Here is a 17,155-nt window from a genome sequence, read left to right as displayed (position 1 = left end):
AAACTTGATAGGCCGAATGGCTCCTCCTGTAGGGATTCTATGAAAATGAGGACAGACTAGCACAGTTTTCAATCTGACTTTGTGTATATGTTAACACAGAACCGTGAGATTAGCAGTATTGGAAATGCACCTGAAGTAACTATGTCGTGACTCTATCGGCTTGAAAGGCGGGGGTGGGGGGGGGTCGCGATTGACACTTTTAACAATGACCCCATTGTAGCTGCCTTCTGATGTAACTGGTTGGGATCACGGGAGGCCCTGACACAGATGATTGGATGCTAAGAATTCTCGATAATTCACATTAAAGGCAGAACTACCAAAAGACCTTCTGAAATGTGTGTCAGCTGCTATGTGGAAAAAAAAGGGGTTCTTTCAGTTCTGTTCACCAGACCACAGATGTGGTCCTGCTGCTGTGTTGTGGATGAATGAAGAGTGGTTACCATTCTCTCGGTTAAGTAGCCACAAGCTCATGGGACTTGGGAAGAGCACACAGATGGGAAAATTTGTTATTTTTAACCATTGAGGCTGTTACAAGGATGTTTATCTGGTGTATCTTGATTGAATGCTGTTATGATCTCGGTATAGACTAGTATTTTTCTTTGAAAATCTGAAACCCCCCCCAGTTATGTACTAATATTGCACAGTTTATAGAATATTACAACCTGATCATAGAATCCATACAGTGCAGAAGGAGTCCATTTAGCCCATTGAGTTTGCACTGACTCTCCCAACACCCAGACTCCCTTCCTCTAACCCTCACATTTATAAGTTTAAACAAAATAATTTTCACTATACAAGAGTCAAACAAAGCAAACACTGAATAATATCTCAGGTACTCTTCTATACTCTAAAGCCCCAAGTCAATGTAAGTTGAACATAAATTAACAAGCCAATCATGGTTGATCAATTATAAATGACACATTAAATGGCAGGTACAACTGAAATATCTTGTTTATATGTTGAGAGATCTACACAATTTATAGATCATCCAACTCAGTCACAAAGTTCTTCAAAACTGTCTTCCTTAAGAAGAATTTCAGTTGCCTTCCTTTGAAGGGCTGGTCCGATCCCCAGCTGACTGTAGAGTACAATAAACCTAAATTCCATTTGTATGTTCTTCACTAACAAAGACATACGTTTGGAAAACTTCCTCAACCAGGTTTTGTTTTATTCATTTGTGGAACATGGGTGTCGCTGGCTGGCCAGCATTTATTGCCCATCCCTAATTGTCCTTGTTCTGATGGCAATTGAGAATCAATTACTTTGTTGTGGTTCTGGAGTCACGTGTAGGCCAGACTAGGTACAGATGGCAGATTTCCTTCCCTAAAGGACATTAGTGAACCAGATGGGTTTTTTTGACAATTGATAATGGTTTCATGGTCATCAGTAGATTCATAATTCCAGATTTTTTGTTATTGAATTCAAATACCACCATCTGCCGTGGTGGGATTTGAACCCAGGTCCCAGAACATTACCTGAGTTTCTGAATTAATAGTCTAGCAATACTTGGCCATTGCCTCCCCTAAACTAGACCAAATCTAGGTCTGGACAGTGTTGATCTGTCAATGTTCTTTTTAAGAAACAAAAACAGTTGGAGTAACTGTTCACTTGCTTATTCTCGGCTTCTGCATCTGGCCTCTGTCTTCTTAAACCTGCCTGTACTGCACCACTGGGCTCATCGACTTCTGCTGAACCTAGGGGGCTTTGTCTCTTTGACGTTGGGCAGAACTTTACAATCTCCACCAGTGAATTTGTAGGCAGGGTGGGTGGGACTATGTCTGTAATATTTCTTGGACGTCTTTCCCAATCGTCCCAACTTCTGTACAGTTTTACGCTAGGACAGGCAAGATCTAGAATGACCTATTATTGACCTCAGGAGGGCTGTTTCCTGCCAGTTTGAATTTTCATTACAAAATTAACTCCCATTAAAACTGAAAATGGGTGCGTTTGAGGTGGGTTCAGTTCCTGTTCCAGATCCTTTGCATTTTAACCTTTGGCATGGCCCTAACCCAGCTGTCTTTGGGAGTTAAGATTTGGCGCTAGGTTGTCCACTCTCTATGAAGCGATAAATCCCCACAGTCTTCCAAATCAGAGACAAGATTGTTGCCACTGAGTCGGAGTAGACTGCTCGTCCATGTCCAGTCCCTACACAACCTCTTATTATAATTCTTTATCACGGAAGCCCATATTCCAGCAGCCGGTTCTGTCAAGCTGAAAATTTTCATTGAAAGGTTTGCCTCAATCACTTGTTCAAAGGGCTTCAAGCATAAACTAATTATAATATAATCCAGCCACGTAGCGCGTGATCACTTACTGGCACTCAGGGTGTGCTGCAGATGAGACTCGTGCCTGTTCCTGTGTATGTACCACTTCAACCTGCAATAAGACGAACACTCTGGCTGCATAACAAGATGGGACACCATATTGTGGATCAACGCTTCCTGTGTCAGGGCACACTGGACATCCTTCAGTTGATGAACACTAAGGGAGTTGAAAAAAGTCCTCCCCTGACACGGAGCTGCTACCAGCAAGTTTATTTTTGACACAAAAACAGAAAATGCTGGAAAATCTCAGCAGGTCTGACAGCATCTGTGGGGAGAGAATGAAGCCAAGGTTTCAAATCTAGATGACCCTTCGTCAGAGCAGTTTATTTTTGTCTTACTTGTCTGTTTCTCACTCCCACACTGCCTTACGGCCATCACAAACAACTATTATATTATAACGCTGGCTTTGTTTAAAACTTCATCTGACAGCTCGCACTAATTCCATTTACTATCGCTGTTGGCCTTGGAGGGCAACCTGCCAACACTGACAGTGGCCCAGAACAAGATTTCCAAGTTTAAAAGTTTACTTAATAGTGTCACAAGTAGACTTACATTAACATTGCAATGAAGTTACTGAGAAAATCCCCTAGTTGCCACACTTTGTGAAATTAGCTCGAGTATTTTAATGATATTCTGATTGATGATTGCTGAACAACCCCAGATAGATTAGACGAAAGAAAGGAATGCTTAATTTATGTGACAAGTAGAACATTTTGTTATGCTTGTCAAACACTGTTTGGTTACATTAAGGGAGAATTTAGTATGGTCAAAACATCATAGAACAGTACAGTGCAGAAGGAGACCATTTGGCCCATCAGGTCTGTATTAACCACAATCCCACCCAGGTCCCATCCCCATAACCCTATGCATTTACCCTAGCTAGCCCCTCTGACACTAAGGGGCAATTTACCATGGCTAATCCACACACCTTTGGACTGTGGGAGGAAACTGGAGCACCCAGAGGAAACCCATGCAGACACAGGGAGAAAGTACAGACTCCACGATCAGTGACACAAGCTGGGAATCGAACCCAGGTCCCTGGTGCTGTGAGGCAGCAGTGCTAACCACTGTGCCACCATGCCGCCTCTTTTTTAAAACCACTTTGGTCTCTTTTGTCTTTGGTCAATCTCTTTGGTCTTAAATACTTCAGGCGTAAGGAACGTTTGAAGGACTAGATCATGTGGTAGGAAAAGTGGTTCAAGTTCAAATGATCATTGTTCATGCCTGTAAGTGGAATTAGCAGTTTACAGTCTCCCTGCAGGTTTAAGTGCCCTATTTTTGTGCATTGTAAAGTGTTTGATGAGCATAACAAAATGTTCTATTTGTCACATAAATTAAGCATTCCTTTCTTTCGTCTGACCTATCTGGGGTTGTTGTTCAACAATCATCAATCAGAATATCATAAAAATGCTCGAGCCAATTTCACAACATTTTCTGAAAAGAAATAGATTCAACATCAGTGCAAATTTCCAAAGGGAAGTTGATGCCTTCAACGTGCTTTTGCTCATTTTTCTAAATCCGGCTGGGAAAAGGAGGCTTGCGGGTCGGCCCCCATAAAGTTCCCACTGTACTTCCAGTAACATTCAGTGATGGCAGAATGGTTAGCACTGCGGGCTCACAGCACCAGGGACACAAGTTCAATTTCGGTCTTGGGTGAGTGCCAGTGTGGAGTTTGCACATTCTCCCCATGTCTGCGTGGGTTTCCTCTGGGTGCTCCAGTTTCGACACAAAGTCCAAAGATCAAAGAAATTTAGAATACCTACAGTTCATAAGGAGGCCATTCGGCCCATTGAGTCAGCAACAACCACACTCCCACCTAGGCCCTATCTCCATAACCTGATGTATTTACCCATTATGCATTAGATGTGCGAGTTAGGTGGATTGGCCATGCTAAATTGCTCCTTAGTGTCAGGGGGATTAGCAAGGTAAATAAATGGGGTTACTGGGAACAGGCCTGAATGGGAAGGTTGCCGGCACATGGTCGATGGGCTGAACGGCCTCCTTCTGCACTATAACGATTCTACGTTCTGGCAAGGCAAGGGCAGAAAGTTGGAGGAAACTCAGAGCCAGTGTTGAGATAATGAGTTTGCTGATAATTCTTGGTGAGGGCTTACAGGATGAGTAGTTCTACTTCAGGAGGGCCTTGTTTAAAGCTTTGATGACCTTAAAGTGCATCCCTTTCTCTTGGTGGAGAGTGGCAAAAGGAGAGAGAGCAAGCCAAGTACCAGTTTGTTTCACATCCCATTACCAACCACACCATGAATGGAGGGAGACATAGGGCCACGAGGAGCAGCAAGTCAACATCCTAATAGAAATGTGGAATGCACTAAGCTCCAGGGGTGTCAGAGTCTCACTGATCCAGCTCAATGTAATACATCTTAGAATAAAAAGGAGCAAAACCAAATGCCATGAGTGTTTTATTCTTCTAAAGATTCTATATTGACCAATAAAATGGCTACCACCATTCTAACATTGTCCAAAGCCAACCAGGTGCTATAGTTGTTGCCTTTTTTTAACTAATAAGACACACTGCAGCCACAATGTACGAGTCGAGGGAGGGAGGGAATGTTTAATGTGATATATAAAGGTGCTAATCAAGACAGTTGAGTGAATGGCTTTGCCCTGGATGGCGTGGAGCTTCGTGTGTGTTGTTGGAGGTGAACTAATCCAGGCAAGCGGGGTGTATTCCGTCACACTTCTGACTTGTGCCTTGTAGATAGTGGACAGCCTTTGGGGACTTAGAATGGAGTCACTTGATGTGAAATATTCAGTCTCTGACCTGCTCTTGTAGCCGAACCCTTGTGTGGCTGGTTCATTCGGTTGAATGAGTTAAGCAATCAGGACAATTTCACAGATTTAGGACAATGTTCACAAAATCATGTTCCCAATGAAGCATTTTGTCTGTTGGGAACTCTGGGAAAAATAAACAACAGTGCTTGCCTAAAAATGTTTCTCTGGTTTAACCAAATTAGCAGCACAATGCTTTCAAAATGAAGGAACAGCAGTAATCTCTACTGATATGAAAACAGGTGTGAAATTATTCTAACTATTTCTTAAGTCCTTTTTAAAAACCAGGGACTTGTAAAATCCCTACAGTGCAGAAGGAGGCCATTTAGCCCATCAAGCCTGCACCCACAGTGCCACCCAGGCCCTATCCACTTAACCCAATGTTTTTACCATGCTCGTTCCCCCGAAACTAAGGGCCATTTTATCATGGTCATTTCACCTAATCTGCACATCTTTGGACTGTGGGAGGACACCAGAGCACTCAGGTGAAACCCACACAGACACGGGGAGAATGTGCAAACTCCACACAGACAATGACCCAAGCAGAGAATCGAACCTGGATCCCTGGCACTGTGAGGCAGCAGCACTAACCACTGTACCACACGCCACCCCTGGGGACTCCATCAATAAGTTGGATATTTAAATTCAATGCACAGTGTTTCTGAGCTGTACGGCAACCGAGAAGATTTCAGGTGTGACCCCCACCCCTGAACTTGGCTGAGTTAGCGATGGGACATTGGGTTCCAGGAGGATGCATTTGTGGGAATTCCAAGTGAGCTATCAGAAGCCAGAGATGAGCTGACTTGTGAGGCCTGCATGGTGCGAAAATCTTACCAAAAGCCCTTGCCTGTCACACTCACACAAAGAATGAAGATTTAGATAAGATGTTCGGCATATTTTAGTTAGACTTTGGCAGGAATCATTGTCTTCAGGACAACTGGGAAGAGATAGTGATGAATACACACTTGAATAACTGAAGAGCTTACATAATCTAATTATCATCTGTGTCGCTTCTTCTGTACTTTAAAAAAAACACTTTACCCTCCTGAGGGGAAAAAAATAGAGAGGTTATTCACAACCTCGATGGCGCTTTTGTTATAAAAATGCTGTAGAGGTTAACTGGACCAGTTCCTAACTTGTGATTGGTTGGGTAACCGCAGTCAGAGCAGTAGCTGGGGATTACGATTAGTCTCAGCAGGCTGGATTATGTGGGGAGGGAGATTAAACTGCGTTGTCGTTCCTGGTCACTTATGAGTTGTTTTTGCTGGAAAATATGCATGCAAGCTAAGAACGGTATCAGGTCAGCTGACCAGTCAGTTTGACAACACCTTCACATGATGCATCTGGATTTTGACAATATTACGAGGCCTGTCATGTCGGGTTGTTAACGGGGGAGCTAGAGATGTGTGGCTTTTGACAGCACAAAGGGAGCCGGTTCCACATCCTTTATGAAGTAATAAATTAAAAGCCTAAAGTAGGGGGTTTGAATTTAAGAGCCGCAGCGTCATGTTGCAACTGTACAAAACTCTGGTGTGGCCGCACTTGGAGTATTGTGTGCAGTTCTGGTCCCCACATTATAGGAAGGATGTGGAGGCTTTGGAGAGGGTGCAGAGGAGGTTTACCAGGATGTTGCCTGGTATGGAGGGGAGGTCCTATGAGGAGAGACTGAGGGATTTGAGGTTGTTTTCCTTAGAAAGAAGGCGGCTGCGAGGGGACCTTATTGAAACATGCAAGATGATTAGAGGTTTAGATAGGGTGGACAGTGATAGCCTTTTTCCTCGGATGGAGAAAGCTAGCACGAGGGGGCATAGCTTTAAATTAAGGGGTGGTAGTTATAGGACGGATGTCAGGGGTAGGTTCTTTACCCAGAGGGTGGTGAGGGATTGGAATGCCCTGCCTGCTGCAGTTGTGGACGCGCCTAGTTTGGGGGCGTTTAAGAGATCCGTGGATAGGTTTATGGATGGAAAGGGTTTGGTTTAGGTTAGAGGGTCATTGTTTGTTTTTAACTGGTCGGCGCAACATCGTGGGCCGAAGGGCCTGTTCTGCGCTGTAATGTTTTATGTTCTAAAGCACAAAAGATTGCATGCTTAACAAAATATAACGAGCATTCCAGACGTCGCTGGATTCCGGGGAAGTGCCGGATGATTGGAAAACGGCTAATGTTACGCCGTTGTTTAAGAAGGGCGCCAGGCAAAAGGCGGGGAATTATAGGCCGGTTAGTTTAACGTCTGTGGTGGGTAAAATGTTAGAATCTGTCATTAAGGAGGAAATTGCGAGGCATCTTGAAGGGAATTGCTTGATAGAGCAGACGCAGCACGGTTTCATTAAAGGGAAGTCGTGTCTGACAAATTTACTGGAGTTCTATGAGGATGTGTCTAGGGCGGTGGATAGAGGAGAGCCGGTGGATGTGGTCTTTCTAGATTTTCAGAAGGCGTTTGACAAAGTACCTCACAAGAGGTTATTGCAGAAGGTCGAGGGACATGGAGTTGGGGGTAGGGTGTTAGCGTGGATGGAGCATTGGTTGTCAAATAGGAGGCAGAGAGTGGGGGTCAACGGGTGCTATTCGGATTGGCGGATGGTGACTAGTGGAGTGCCCCAGGGGTCGGTGCTGGGGCCTCAGCTTTTTACCATTTATATAGATGATCTGGAGGAGGGAACCGAGTGTAGAGTGTCGAAATTTGCTGATGACACCAAGATTGGGGGAACGGCAAATTGTGCGGAGGGTGTGGAGAGTCTGCAGAAGGATCTAGATAGGCTGGGCGAATGGGCTAGGAAATGGCAAATGGAATTTAATGTTGGCAAGTGTGAGGTGGTCCACTTTGGTAGGAAGAATGGTAGGAAGGACTGTTACTTGCGGGGCGAAAAACTGCAGCAGGCGACGGTGCAGAGGGACCTCGGGGTCCTTGTGCATGAGTTGCAAAAACCCAGCTTGCAGGTGCAGCAGGTGGTCAGGAAGGCGAATGGGATGCTGGCCTTCATAGCGAGGGGGATTGAATATAAAAGTAGGGAGGTCTTGCTGCAGCTGTATAGGGCATTGGTGAGGCCGCAGCTGGAGTATTGTGTGTAGTTTTGGTCGCCGCACTTACGCAAGGATATTTTGGCCTTGGAGGGAGTGCAGAGGAGGTTTACTAGGCTGATACCGGAGTTGAGGGGGTTGAGCTATGAGGAGAGGCTGAATAAACTAGGCTTGTACTCGTTAGAGTTTAGAAGAATGAGGGGAGATCTCATTGAGACGTATAAGATGATGAATGGGATGGATAGGATAGAGGTGGAGAGACTCTTCCCGCTCAAAAAAGACAGTAGGACTAGGGGGCACAGCCTCAAGATAAAAGGGGGGCGGTTTAGAACGGAGTTGAGGAGGAACTTCTTCACTCAAAGGGTGGTGAATCTCTGGAATTCTCTGCCCGTTGAAGTGGTGGAGGCTGCCTCGCTAAATATTTTTAAGACGCGGGTTGATGCGTTTTTGATAAGAGAGGGGATTAAGGGTTATGGGGAGAAAGCGGGAAAGTGGAACTGAGCAGCGACAGATCAGCCATGATCTTATTGAATGGCGGGGCAGGCTCGAAGGGCTAGATGGCCTACTCCTGCTCCTATTTCTTATGTTCTTATGTTCTTATACCATTTGGAAAGGGTTTTTTAACTTTGTTGATGTGTTTTCATGATGTGGAGATGCCGGCGCTGGAATGGGGTAATCACAGTGAGAAGTCTCACAACATCAGGTTAAAATCCAACAGGTTTATTTAGTAGCACAACTTTCAGAGTGTTGCTCCTTCTTAAGCTGAGTGAAGAGGCTGTCGGCCTATTTAGTCTGTACCGACAATAGCTACCACTAAAGGCACTCCAATCCCATTTTCCTGCACTTGTCCCATATCCTTGAATATTATGATATTTCAAGTGCTCATCCAAATATTTTCTAAAGGCTGTAAGGTTTCCGGCCTCCACTACCTTCCCAGGCAGTGCATTCCAGATTCCCACCACCCTCTCAGTAAAAACGTTTTTCTCAAATCCCCTCCGAATCTCTTGATCCTTACACTAAAACTACATCCCTTCATTATTGATCCCTCAACCAGAGAGTACAGCTGCTCCCTACTCACCTTGTCCATACCCCTCATAATCTTATATGCCTCAATCCTGTCCCTGCCCCAGCCTTCTCAAAACAATCCAAGCCTATCTAGTTTCTCCTTACAGCTCATACTCCATCTCAGGCAACGTCCTGGTGAACCCCCTCTGTATCCTCTATAGTGCTGTCACATTATTTGAGAATAGTCATTCTTTGAACTTTGCTAACTCCCCACTTGGAGAATGCATACGGGAGTAGGAGCTATTATTCCTACAGCACAACTTTTGCAACACTGATCTTCCTTCCTTACATAAGAAGTATTTTAACATTTGGAAGAACAGCTAATGACATAACTGCATTACCGGTGCTACCAGAATATGCCTCCAGTACAGTAACCAGTAAATTTAGTTATGTCGGTATTGTAACTTAACAGCAGTGTCTTATCAGAAACAATTCCCTGTGTCAAAATGTATGACCTATTTCTTTATTTTGTAGCCTTAAGCACAAAGTGGCTTTGTAAAAGTAGGAAAAGAAATCTTGGTTTGCACACACCACTTGGTACCTCAATTGTAGTTTTGTTTAATTATATCTGCAATGTATTAAAAATAGTGGGTAGAATTTTCCACTCGGAAGACTAAGCTGGTGGGGGTATTCACAGACATCCTCGACCTCTCCTTACACCAATCTGAGATCCTTACCTTCTTCAAAACCATCATTCCAGTACCAAAGAAAAGTCAGGCAGCGTGTCTTAATGACTATCCGGTGACTCTAACATCCATCATTATGAAGTGCTTCAACAGGTTAGTCAATTCCAGCCTCTCAGATTGCTTGGATCCACTACAGTTCACCTATTGCTGTGACAGGTCTACAGCAGATGCCATCTCCCTGGCCTTATACTCAACCCTAGAACACCTCATAGAGTCATAGAGGTTTACAGCATGGAAACACACTCTTCGGCCCAACTTGTCCATGCTGCCCTTTCTTTTTTAAAACACCTAAGCTAATCCCAATTGCCTGCTTTTGGCCCATATCCCTCTCTACCCACCGGACCCACGTAACTATCTAAATGCAACTTCATCAGTACTTCTTTCATCATCACCCCTCTTTTCTTTGTTTGCGATATCCTCAGTGACATTCAGTCTTTCGGAGACCAACTTAACTTTTTTGAGAGGACTTAATCGGGCAGGATCAAGATTTTCAAACTTGAAAATCAAGTCTCCTCCAACTTGATTTCCAAGTTTGCTGACGACACCATCATTGTGGGTCGGATCTCAAACAATGACGAGACACAGTACAGGAAAGAGATAGAGAATCTGGTGAATTGGTGTGATGACAATAATCTCTCCCTCAATGTCAACAAAACCAAGGAGATTGTCATCAACTTCAGGAAGCGTAAAGGAGATGGGGATGGGTGAGAGCTTCAAGTTTTTATGTGCCCAGATCACCAACAACCTGTCCTGGTCCTTCCATGCAGACACTATAGTTAAGAAAGTGCACCGATACCTTTCCTTTCTCAGAAGATTAAGGAAATTCAACAACTTCTACAAATGCACCATAGAAAGCATTCTTTCCAGTTGTATCACAGCTTGGTATGGCTCCTGCTCTGTTCAAGACCGCAATGAAGTACAAAGGGTCGTGAATGAAGCCCAGTCCATTATTCAAACCAACCTCCCATCCATTGACACTGTCTACACTTCCCAGTACCTCAGAAAAGCAGCCAGCGTAATTAAGGACCCCACGCAACTTGGACATTCTCTCTTCCACCTTCTTCCAACAGGAAAAAGATACAGAAATCTGAGGATAAGTACCAATTGACTCAAGAACAGCTTCTTCCCTGCTGCCATTAGACTTTTGAATGGACCTACCTCGCATTAAGTTGACCTTTCTCTATATCCTAGCTATGACTATAAGATTGCATTGTGCACTCTCTCCTTTCCTTCTCTATGTACGGTATGCTTTGTCTGTATAGTGTGCAAGAAACAATATTTTTCACTGTATGCTAATTCATGTGACAATAATAAATCAAATAGATTCATTGGTGGGCAGGATAGTTACTATGCAGGGTGTGGGCTGAACACACTCAGTCATGTTCTGTTCAGCTCAATATTTATGCATCCGTGTGGATAACAGTGAATCTCTTGGTGGGGGCGGGCAGGAAGTCGCCCATCCCACCCCAACATTCCCTCTTGGGTTCGAAGGTGCGACCAATCAACCATTCACTCAGTGCAGGGCAGGAGCTCCGGATTGTGCTTCTTGCACTGTATCCAAGAGAAGAAAGCAACTTTCGGCTCCGCAGTTTAGCAAATCCTCCGCCAGAGACGTTCCTCCAAGTTGTCCAAAAAAGGCGAGAGGTCCACTTTCCTCAGATTGTGAGAGGAAGACCCTCCCATCTTCCCACAGTGGCCTGGGAGCAGGAATCCAAGGAAAGAACTGGATTATTGTGCAGGAAGACGATGCATGATCTTCCGTATGAACCTAGAAAAGTGAACTATATTACACCACATAAAAACGTTGGAAAGATCTCAGTGCAAACACAAAATAATGCTACAGGTTCCTACTATTCCTTTACCTTATAAAAGCAAATTATTGCTGATGCTGGGATTTGAAACTAAAAGCAAAAATGCTGGAAAATCTCTGCAGGTCTGGCAGCATCTGAAAGGAGGGAAAAGGACTGATGTTTCGAGTCCAGATGACCCTTTGTCAAAGCTCATTGTCATTGTCATTCCCTCATTGAGCTTTGACAAAGAGTCATCTGGACTCGAAACATCAGCTCTTTTCTCTCCTTCCAGATGCTGCCAGACCTACTGAGATTTTCCAGCATTTTCCCTTTTGATTTCTTTACCTTGATAATATCCTTACACACACATAAACCAGTGAAGAGTCATCACGAGTTTGACACAAAGGCCTCTTGCTTGGGACTGGCAGAGTTACTTTGAGTGATTTCCTGAGCATTTACTTCATGTTTCTCATCCAACTCTCCCTGAGACACCTTCCACATCTAAACTCATTGTTTCTTCAACTGTAGAGCAAATCGATTAGTTCTCTAAACTCAGCCTTCCTCTAGCACTTCTAAACTGATCACTTTACTGAGTCCTGCAATTGACTGTTCAGATAATTACTGTCCACATGGCCCTGTCGTTCTCTCAGAGGGCTGAAGATCCCTGTCTTTTCTCTCTGACACACAAACCTTCTCTCAACTCCTTTCTTTTTCTGTGCCTTTGTCACCGTTGCTAGGTAACAGTAAAGCTTTTTCTACTTTGCTTTTGTTTCCAGAACCATCGAACTCTCAGCCCCTTTTAACTCATCTCTTTAACTTCAAGGATTGTGAGACCTCATTTGAAAATTATATCTCCAAACAAACCCAAAAGGCCCGAAACCTTTTGGTTCCAAACCTTATCAGACTCCCAGGCGCCAAGGTTCATCAATAAAACCTTAATCAAACAGAAAACATTTTTAGCTTTCTCAACACACAAATATATATTCAACTTAAGATTTTACATTGTTCACAAGTCTCTCAGAATCAGAATCATAGAATCAGAAGGAGGCTGTTCAGCCCACCAATCTTGCACCAACAACATTCCCACCCAGGCCCTATCCCTGTAACCCCACCTACCTACCCTACTAGTCCTGCTGATACTAAGGCAACTTAGCATGGCCAATCAACCTAACCCACACATCTTTTGACTCATAGATTCCATTTTTCTAGATCCGTTAAGGCTCCAGAATGTTGGCCTCAAATTATATGCAATCAGGAGCTCCTGCTGATTGAGTTCTCCAAAATATTCACCAGAGTGCTTAATCTATAATGTCACATGTGCAGGATTAGACAACAGCCATCAGTTGTCAATGTACTGCTTGGCCAGTGCTCCTATTAACTAATTCTCTCTGCTAACTGTGCTGTGACCTCGGGAGATGTGCTCATCGATTTCATTGTGTGACGATACTGTGCCTTTAAGAAATGTACTTTAGTCACGTTTCTGTTTTAACAGTCTGTTCTAACCACTGGATCTGTGCCTGACAGCCCTATATCGTTACTGCAGCAGCATAATTGCTCTTCATTGCTAGAGTTAGAAGTCTGACAACACCAGGTTAAAGTTCAACAGATTTATTTCGAATCACGAGCTTTCGGAAAGCTGCTCCTTCAGACTGATGAAGGGACAGTGCTCTGAAAGCACATGTTTCCAAATAAACCATTGGACTTTAACCTGGTGTTGTGAGACTTCTTACTGTGCCCACCCTAGTACAACACCGGCATCTGCACATCTTAGTTGCTAGAATGTTTGTTTTAATCACACAAGTTCAAGGTGAAGGGCATGAGGTTTGGAAGGGGATGCGAGGAAAAACCTAGAGGGTGGTGTCAGTCTGGAATGTGCTGCCTGTGAGGGTGGTAGAGGCAGGTTGCCTCATATTGTTTAAAAAGGACCTGGGCCAACACTTGACATGGGATGACATTCAAGGCTATAGGCCAAGCACTGCTAAATGGGATTAGATGGGAGGTCAGGTGTGTCACACATGTCAGTGCAGACTCAATGGACCAAAGGGCCTCTTCTGCATTGTACGATTCTATGAATATGGGTTGTTGTTGTTAGTGTTCTCCTGGGGTTTTGCAGAGTAGGATTGACTGGGTTGATTGACAGTAATATCAGGTGACTGGGTGGAGCTAGGCTTACACAGAGATATCAATGGCAGTCTACTGCTTGGGATCTTTGGAAAGAGGTTGTTTTCTCTGTGTCTCTTTCTCTGGAGTTGGAGACTGGAATATGCCAGGAAATAAGTCTTTGTTTCTGAGGTTCTGCTGTTGGGGTTGGATCTTTGTTTAGAGGTGGTTGTATGAGAGTCAAGAGACCAGTATTTGCTTGGGTCTCTGTCCAGAGGTGTCGAAAGGCTGGAAATCCAGCATCCATGTGAGCGCATCTATTTTTGATGCTAACTGGCTCTGAAGAAGGGATTTATGTCTCTGGCTGATGCTCAGATTGGATCAATAGAGGTAGCTAGCTGTTAAGGATTATAACTTGTCATGTTTAAGCGTTTAAATTGGTAAAAGTTATGCTAATTCTTTTTGTTATCTTCTAACTGTGTTCTTAAATGAAGTATGTTTCGACACAAGCTTCCTAGTGGGTCATTTGAGCGGAATATCTTATGTTCACCCGAATGCCAAAATCATAAGAAATTAGCATCTAGGCTAACTTCATTATATACCTTGGAGTTTCTGGTCTTGGCCCTTACCAGTTGCACTTACCATAGCATTTGCATTATCGTCAGTTGTGAGCTGTTAACTCATGAGGTCTCATATTAGCTACGTGTGTCCTAAGGTTCATTACGAATACATTTGCAGAGTGAGAGACTGCAGTTGGACGCTATAGTCAGGACAATCGAGGCTATCAAAGTGTCTGGAGGGAGGTGTGATGGGCATGAGCAATGCTGAACATCTTATCTTGGTGATTGCTGATTTCAGCAACAATGCAGCTCAAGAAGACAATGTTACAACAGGCACATTAGCTTAGGCAGCAAGAGGGACTTGTGGGGGGGGGGGGGATGCGGGAGGGGGCGGGGGGGGTGGTGCGGTGTGCGTATGGCTGTAGACATTACCAGACCTCACATGAAGAGTTGATCTCCATGAATTGAGTAAGTAATTAGCAGGGTTCCCCTTCGCTCAGCCCTAAGGAGAGTCATTAACACCTCCCACACACTTTGAGATTCTGCCATATATTTTTTCCTGAAGCTCTGTTGAGCTGCATCATTACTTTTGAAAGTAGAAGATGGTTTGTATTCTGTACGTGAGTGCTTTCAGTGCTTTCAGCGCTTTCCAACTTCCCCCTGTCACCGTCTCCAAGTTCCTCCCATCCTCCTCCATAGTCACCACCTCCAAATTCCCCTCCCGCCTGTGATTAGTCCGCATCCCCCAATCCTCTTGACTCCATTATTATTCTTATACATATTCCCGTTCTTGCTCTCTTCCCTTTGAAATTGAATCTGATCACTCCTGTTCTCGAGGCCAACTGCAGGCCTTTTTTCAGAGAGACCCGCCCCCCCCCAGCAAACACACACACCAGGCAGAAGACTCGATCTTCTATTACTCCTTGAATGTGACTGTAGCGTCTGTGTCCCGATACCATCCTTCCAACTCCCAGGACCAAACACTGAATCATGGATCATGCCCTTTGCACACTGTTCTCTAAGACCATCGCTTCCCAGAAAGGTTGTCCCCCACCCAAGATGGGGACCAAGACAATCATGCCATGCCAGGCCCTCAAGCATGCCCCCTGGACAGGCTAACTGCATTCCCCAGATAGTCCCTTAAACACTTCCCTAATGGGCTGGCCTCGTTCCCTGAAGAATCTACTAAACAGTCTTCTATCCTTCCTCTTTCATCTTCCTCACCCCCACCCCCATCCAGTCCTGCCTCTATCTCGCCCTGTCCTGCTGGTCCTCCTTTCCCCTCTCTCTCCCTTGCCATCCTGCCTCTGTCTCACCCTTCTCCACTGGTTAACCCCAGCCCCTGGTCCTACCTGTGTCTCCAGCAGTTGCAAGTTCCCCTCTGCCAAGCACCATCTTGACCTGGAATCGTATCACTATTCCATCACTATTTGTAGGTCAAAATTCTGGAGTTATCCTAACAGCACTGTAGGAGTACCTACACTGAATAAACTGTATTGATTCAAGTAGGCAGGTCACTGACACCTTCTCAAGGGCAATTAAGGATGGGCAACAAATGCTGGCCTAGCTAGTGATATCACATTGCATGAAGCAATTAAAAAATGGAAGGTTGACCAAAACAAGTTCCTGACTCAACAGAATGAAAGAGAAATATAATTTAGGACCAAGATAGAGAGGGGAATAAAAGTATTCTGAATCAAGCCCTGCTGATTCTAAAGAAAAGATGGATTGAAAAACTTTGGTCAACGTTTAATGGGGGAAAGAGCTTGGCTTTTGAGGGCAGGCCCTCAAAACTGACCAGGGTCCAGTCTACCGGGAGTGGACATCCCACCTGTCGAGGGTTTCTAGCCGTCTGATACTGGCAGCTCGCTATAGCCAGAAGCGCCGGAGTGGATCTTATCTGTAATGCACTCAGGGAAAAAGGACTATGATCTCCAAGGGACACAGGCTGCAGGTGAGTGAGGGTGGGATGGGGTTACGTGAACGTGGTCTTGGGAGAAGAGGCAGGAGTGGTAGCTGGAGAACGTGGTCAGAGGAAAGAGCAGGGGTTTGACTTTCAGTGGACACCCCTGCCCGGTGCTGGGGTCTCTTTTATCAGGCACTATATGAAGACCACCATGCCATGCACACACTGCCAAGTAAACCTGACCTGGTTGACAGGGCAGCCTCCAGGATAAGCCATGTCGCTCACATTTAATCCCTGAGCCTCCACTAAAGTCTGGTGAGATCAGGGATAATTGGCTTAATAATGAGCCCAATTGACAGACAAGCTTCTCCCATGGGCCCCTTCCAACCTCCAACATACTCGCAGGAGATTTTCCCAGCTCCAGGACCTGATGCGTGGCCTCTTCTTTCATTAAGTGAGCCCGGCCACCATGTTTCCCATAGCAACAGGTTGCATTATAAATGCTGAACTAGCCAGCAAAGCCCACATCCCTGGAATGAATATAAAAAGAATGAATGCAGCCACTTTTAATTCTAAATGGAAAAATGGCATGTACTTTCTATTAAAGCTTAATAACTTCAAATGTGGTGTTGATTATATACATGAGGACAGTCATAACAAACTATTAAGTTAATAAAGACATAAGCTACAGTCAGCATGAACCCATCGTGCTCTCAATAAAGATTATTTGCTCTAATTTACTGAAGCTTGTTCTGAAGAGATGTTTCCCTCTCGACATGTTTAATTTTCTGCTTCAGTTTATTTATCTTAGTCCAGTTTTTGTAAGTTGCTATAGTCGGCACAATCTCCTCAAGCTGCCCATTTCCCTGACCAGCGTTTCTGAAAATTCTGTTCAACCTTTGACGCGTTGTTGTTCCTGTT

General features: G+C 44.5%; 1 protein-coding gene across 4 annotated transcripts in view; it reads left to right on the top strand.

Moving 5' to 3' along the window:
• LOC145352475 (sodium/potassium/calcium exchanger 4-like) overlaps positions 1–17,155 on the top strand; it is a 274,927-nt gene that overhangs the window by 119,244 nt on the left and 138,528 nt on the right. The window lies entirely within an intron of this gene.

This window comes from Carcharhinus amblyrhynchos, chromosome 14 (genome assembly GCF_965287045.1).
Source record: "Carcharhinus amblyrhynchos chromosome 14, sCarAmb.v2.hapA, whole genome shotgun sequence".
Lineage (NCBI taxonomy): Eukaryota > Metazoa > Chordata > Chondrichthyes > Carcharhiniformes > Carcharhinidae > Carcharhinus > Carcharhinus amblyrhynchos.
The sequence above is the reverse complement of the archived record's forward strand: the minus strand, read 5'-3'. Positions and strand labels throughout refer to the sequence as shown.